This window comes from Rissa tridactyla, chromosome 11 (genome assembly GCF_028500815.1).
Source record: "Rissa tridactyla isolate bRisTri1 chromosome 11, bRisTri1.patW.cur.20221130, whole genome shotgun sequence".
Lineage (NCBI taxonomy): Eukaryota > Metazoa > Chordata > Aves > Charadriiformes > Laridae > Rissa > Rissa tridactyla.
Genome location: NC_071476.1, coordinates 5,183,306 through 5,189,305, shown reverse-complemented (window position 1 = coordinate 5,189,305; position 6,000 = coordinate 5,183,306).

The window sequence follows — 6,000 nt, the reverse complement described above, 5'->3', positions numbered from 1 at the left end:
CTTGAAGTCTAATTCATATTTTAACTTAATTCCTAAAGGTTTTTCCTGGAGAGTGGCACGTGCAGCTGGAGTGAGCGAAGTGTGTTAGGGGTAAAATGGATGGATGTAAGAAACTGGAGAATCCCAGAAAGACTTCCCTGTGCTTATCGTAACTTTCTAGATCTGCAGATTCAAAAGCTACTTGAATCGCTTGGGTTTGGATTGCGAAGTGAAGACCTGGTTAGTAATGCCTCCAGAGTTTTGTGGAACACCTGCTTCCAAACCTACCCGCGTCTCAACCCGACGTCTTCATGTCTGGCCATCTTCTGACCTTCCCAAGGCAGTCAGTCAGATCAGTCGTGCAGGTTCCATGGGTTTTGTCTGTGTCCAGTAGACCTGGCTCGTTCCTTCCTCTTCCCTCCCCACCCCAGAAAGCCCAGAGTAGACTTGGAGTCTGGCAGTGGGAAAGGGATTCAAAGGTTCCATTAATTTACCATAGAAGGGGAGCAAAGTTAAGATTTCTTTTATCTTCTTTTTTTAGGAATGAGATTCTGCTAACTCTTGTCCTTAGTTTATTATAATATCATGTTCTTTCTGGGGGGGTTCTTCTATATCAGAGTGTGTAACAATGCAGACGCTTATATGATGTTCCCATTGCTAGCAGCAGAAAACATAAAACATCTGAGCAGGCTTGCTGTGTAAAGCACTGAAGCACAAGACATCTCACTGGCACCCCCGTGTCTCTTCAGAGCTCGCCTTCAGTGTGTTGGCACCGCTTTGCTTTGAAATAAACGATCTAGTTCAGTGTTTCTGTGAATACCACACACCCCGGAGTGTTCAGCTTGTTTGTAGTTTTAAAATTTGCTGCCTTGAAGCAGCTGTAAGTCCCCAACGGAGTGATGAGTCCATTGCAGGCTTCAGCAATGATTTCTCTGTGGTTCCGTCTCAGGTGTGAGATGTTCATCTCTGCCATCACATCTGCGGTCTTGCCACTAGATGGTGCGTGGAACACAGGCTTCGTGTGCAGCGTTAGACTGAACGTATTTGAGAGTGTCCTCCAGAAAGTGGATCTTGCAGAATTATTCTCAAGAGTATTTGTGGGAATTCAGGCCCAGGAACGAACCTTATCCAGTGGCAGCAGCTGGTTTGGTAATGTCCATGCCAATTAAATATTGGCTTTAGAAATCCAGCTATCGCGATGGGAATAAAATTATCTACTTGGTCCTCAATGGTAAAATCATTCTAGGGCCTTTGCTAGCTGCATTTAATCTACTTAATGTTATGTTTTAAGATGAGTACAGTTGCCACGTGGTTCCAAATTAGGAGGTTTGAGCTCCTAAGTAGTATCTGCTAACATGGTGTGCAAGTATTGAGATATCTGTCTGTAGAGAAACTGTGCCAAAATTCATGGAGAGCCTGGAGTCCTCTCCAGAGAGACTATATGGAAAACAGCGTCTCTTGCTCAAAGACAAAGATGTGAGTTGAGCTTGTGCCCCATGGTCCTAAGCCAGGTAGGATAAAATTTGTCTTTCGTTAACTTGCAGTAAAATAACTACAGCTATTTTAATATAATCAGATACAAAATCGCTCTGGCCAGTTACCGTTACAAGTTACTGTTCCTTCATACCCCTGTGTCCAGTGGCTCTTGGGTGATAGTACGAAGTTGGTTTGTGCCTTAGGGGGTGGGAATGTCCCAAATCGGTGCAGGCGACTTTGGTATTTCTTTTGTGCTGACATGGGTAGAGAAGAGGAGCCTTAAAACATCGGGAATTGAGTCCGAAGAGAGAGAGGGAAGGAGGAGAAACCAAGAAAAAAGGTAAGTGGAAAGGGCAAGATGATGCAAGGTTCATCAGGTGACCTTTGGGGAGAAGCTGTACTTCGTTAAAGGGGAGAATTCTGGTTACTTTCTTGCTTTTCATCTTCCCCTTGTAACCCAGAGGCACTAATTGTTCGCTCTCTAAATGTTCACTCACTCTGTTTGCATGGAAAGCAGTAAAGCTAATTAAGCTACAGGGACCTTTGGTGCATTTGAATATTTTCTTATTCCAAAGTAAGCCTAGTATCCTCACAGATTATCAATTTTTAAAAGATAGGAAGGTGCGTTCTGGTTAAATCTTCCTGGCATGTGAGTGGACAGTATTAATTTATTTTAAAAATGCTAAATGTTTATTGTAAAAAAAATATACATTAGAGAAAATAAAACCATATATACACTCCTGCTGGATTTTAATGACCACAAAGATTTAAGCTTCAGTTTATTGTTCATAGCACACTTTTTTTTTTTTTTCTAGTCAGGTTAGTTTAGTTTTTCTATTTATTTTTTCCTAGTTTTTTCTATTTCAAGGCACAGACTGCTCCCTTTGGGTGCCAGTAGTGAATTAATGGCAGGTTTCCACTGCGGCTAACGGTATTGATAGCTCTTCAGAGGGCGGATTTATTGATTTTATTTTCCTTCTTCCTTTTCAAAAAACAGCATACCAGTTAAAATATTGTCTGCTTTTTGGCCTGAAGACCTGAACCATGCTATGTGCTGGTTTTGCTGACCCTGGCAGCAAGACGCCACCAAGACGGAGATTAGATGGGGGAAAGCCTAGAGATGCTGAAGCAGTTCTTTTAACCACCTCCTCCCCTCCCGTCGCTCCCGGTTACAGCCCTGGGGAGGAGAGCATTGGGAATGGCATGGAGGTTGCTCTCGTGAGGGTGAAGGGAAGCATCCTGCTCTCATCCCACACTCTCCTCAGCGTGGGGTGAAGGGAAGCATCCTGCCTGACGCCGCGTCTGGCACTGTGGCGGTCCCCGGGACGGGGCTGTTTCTTCTAACACGTCAGTCACTTTTCTTGTTTAGCTATTCTCTGCGGTTTTCGGGGCTCTGTGGGGACACGAGCCAGGCTCCAGTGGGACGTGAGAGCGCTTCAGTCAGCGTTGTTGGTGGCGTTGGGGTGCTTCAAACCCAGCTCTTGTTAGACCTGGGGACTCACGCGGGTGGTGGGACACGTGTGCTGCCATCCGTGGAAGAGCTGCTGCTGAAACCTCAGCAATACGAATTACAGGTTACCATGCAAAGGAAGCAAACGGAGATATTAAATATCTGTCTTGGTTCACACCTCTGAAGATTGAGCTTCCTTTGTCTCGGTGTGGTCGTGAGTTTTCCAGTGAACAGTAGCAACTCTATTCAATAAGAAATCAGAAATCTAGGTGCGTTGCCTGGTGGGAGTGGAGTGAGACAAACGTGCTTATCCTTCAACGTGCGTTTTGAGTTTCAGTTTCTCAGTTCATGAGTGTGTTCTTTCCCTTTGCAGTGTTTTTTCAGTGCAGCTGAAGGTTTAGACTTCCTCAGCTGCTCCCTGAGAGGCTGTACCCCTGTATTAGCGTGGGCTACTCCTGCAAGCACTCGCGCACGTTAAACTAGCAGCATTTCTGGTCTACGTTTAGGTAACAGACTACAGGAAGCGCTGGGATCACTCTGGGTAACAATTTCTCCCTTAGGTGGAATCCTTCATCCAGGGAGCAGTGAGGGAGGAGGGAGATGAACAAAAGGTAGAAATTTGGGTCTTGGCCCAAGACGGCCAACAGGAAATTTTCTATTAATTCCACTGGGCTTTCACTGGGAAAAAGTGATATTCCAGGAGTACGAAAGATGAAGTTACCACGTGTGCATGCAGAACAGAGTGGCTTCCCTGGGATCTATCCTAACCCACCGAACCCCCGCAGGCGGGGAGGGCGAGGGTCTGACCTGCAGCACCAAACACAGGGATTCGCGGTCCAGTGAGCTGGGTCCGTCCTGAGTCTTCGGTATGGCTGTACAGTTCAATTAAGCTTTCACATCTGACAGTGTGAAAACTCCGGTTTCATCTAGTTACATCATCTTCAGTAGGGATCCAGCCTTGTCGCTACATTTGTCTTTGTATTACTCATGTCCTGTAGGAACTATTGAAATGAATAAAGAGAGAGAACCCACCCAGCGCTGCAGCACGTGCTCCTCATTTGCCACTGCAATTCTTTGCTGCTATGAAAAATCTGGTTCTATATAATTATCTTTTCTTACAGGCTTGGGTGATCTTACAAATCCTCTGTCTTGCCCCGAGGAAGAATGACTCCCATTCTACAGAATGCAAGAATAACTCCAAAAGCCAGTAACCTGCTGAAGGTCCTGGGTGTCTGGACTGCGCAGCGGATGGTGCCTGCGGTCCCCAGCTCAGGCTCCTCGGCCGTTTCTGCTCCCTCGTGTCCTGCAGGTGACCGTCACCTCCCGGGAGCTGAAGCGTGCGGGGGGAGCATGACGAGGTGCAATTGCTCCACATTCGGGTAGATCGAAGGGTATGAGAAGGGCAGGTGTCCGTGTCCTGCCTGGAGTACCTCTCATGGCAGGTTGAGCAATGTGCCTTCCCTCTGTCAGGTGGGTTGGTCCCTCCTCTGTCCCCAGCGGGAGAAATGTGTGCGGTCTGGCACTTTCATGGTGATTTTAAAAACACTCTAAGATTCAGAAAGTAGTGGCTCTTGAAATATGTCTGCAAAGGCCCTGAGCCGTAACGATCCGTAAGTGCTGTCTGTTGTAAGTACAATGGAGCTGAAATAGCTCGGGAGCTCGTACGGATCGGGATGTAAGTGCTTGTACCAGGAGCAGTAAACTCCTACAGTCCAACTGTTTAATTATGGTCCAAGCAAGAAACGCTTCTCTAGAAAGAGAAAAAAAAAAAAAAAGATACTTGTGAAAAACCACCGTGTAAATGTAGCCCTTGATACTGTTAATGAGAAAGAAAAGGATTCTAATAAATCCTAATTAGAGAGTTCTGTCTGATAGCCGGGCCCTCGCGGCCCTGCCGTGTCTGGGAGTCTGAGAAAGTTGTCACAGATCGCATTAAGCGTTGCTATTCCTGGAAGAGCAGGCAATAAGGGAAACAGAAAATGCAATACCATTTTGCAAACCCAGTTTGAGCTTCAATTTGAAGCGAAATTGCTAGAATCAACCAAACGGCATTGGATGCAACAGAATTTGGTGGGGAGGTTTGAGGAGGGTTTGTTTCCTTGGCAATTTGGGCAGCAGTTGTTTTCATCCTTATTTTCCAATACCAAAATTTCGAAGGCAATGGGCATCCCAAATTTCTGCCAAGCCTGATGGGATGATATTTAAAAGTTGACATGTTTTCCTTTCTATCCCGTATCATTTCCAACGGACTGTAAGAAGAAGGTTTTGTCTTTGGCCGCAGAATCCAAAGATTTCCGCTGCTGGACTGAGATTACCGGTAACATTCTGCTGCCAGTGTTAAGTTTAGCGAGACATTTCTCTCTGAATCCTTTTGTTGAAGACAGGGAAATTTAATCAAGTGAACAGATGAGCCTGGAGTGGGTTTTACTGCCCTTGCTGTCACAGGCGGTGCTCCGTGCCTTCTGGTATATTGAGCCAGGAGCATTTTTACCGTGTCAGAAAAATGTGCAAAGACTACATAGATTTTTGTCAGCGTCTTTCTAATGAAAAAGAAAATTTTGGAAAAGATCTTACTGAGCGCCTCAGCTGCCAGCTACGACCTCCATGGGAACTACCTCCAGGAGCTGCCTCCGTGGAGCAGTTCGTGTGTATTTGCCCACCTGAAGAGCGACGTCCGTGTTTCACTGGGGTTCTTGCTTTGCTTACCCGCGGCAAGACCCAATTTCTTCTCCTCTCTGCAGTGCTAGAATCCACTGCCCCCCGACACTTCCCTGCCATGCTGCCAGTGTTGGCTTTTGGATTCAGCTATCACCCCTGCATGTTTTTCTGGTTGATGCTATCCTATTCTTATATAATTAATTTGGTTAATTATGCTTAGAAAAGGGTTTAAAGGGTGGAGACCCAACGAGCTCTCATGTGCAGCCAGTTTATTGTGCAGCTCATTCTCTTCCTGATAAACGATTTGATCTGAAGCACAGAGGCAGCAGAGAAGTTAAAACGTTCATTTCCTATCTTTAAAATTACAAGAGGAGGGTCTCACCACACGCCGTGGCATGGACCGGCGTGCCATTCCCGCCTGGATGCAGTCCTGAGTA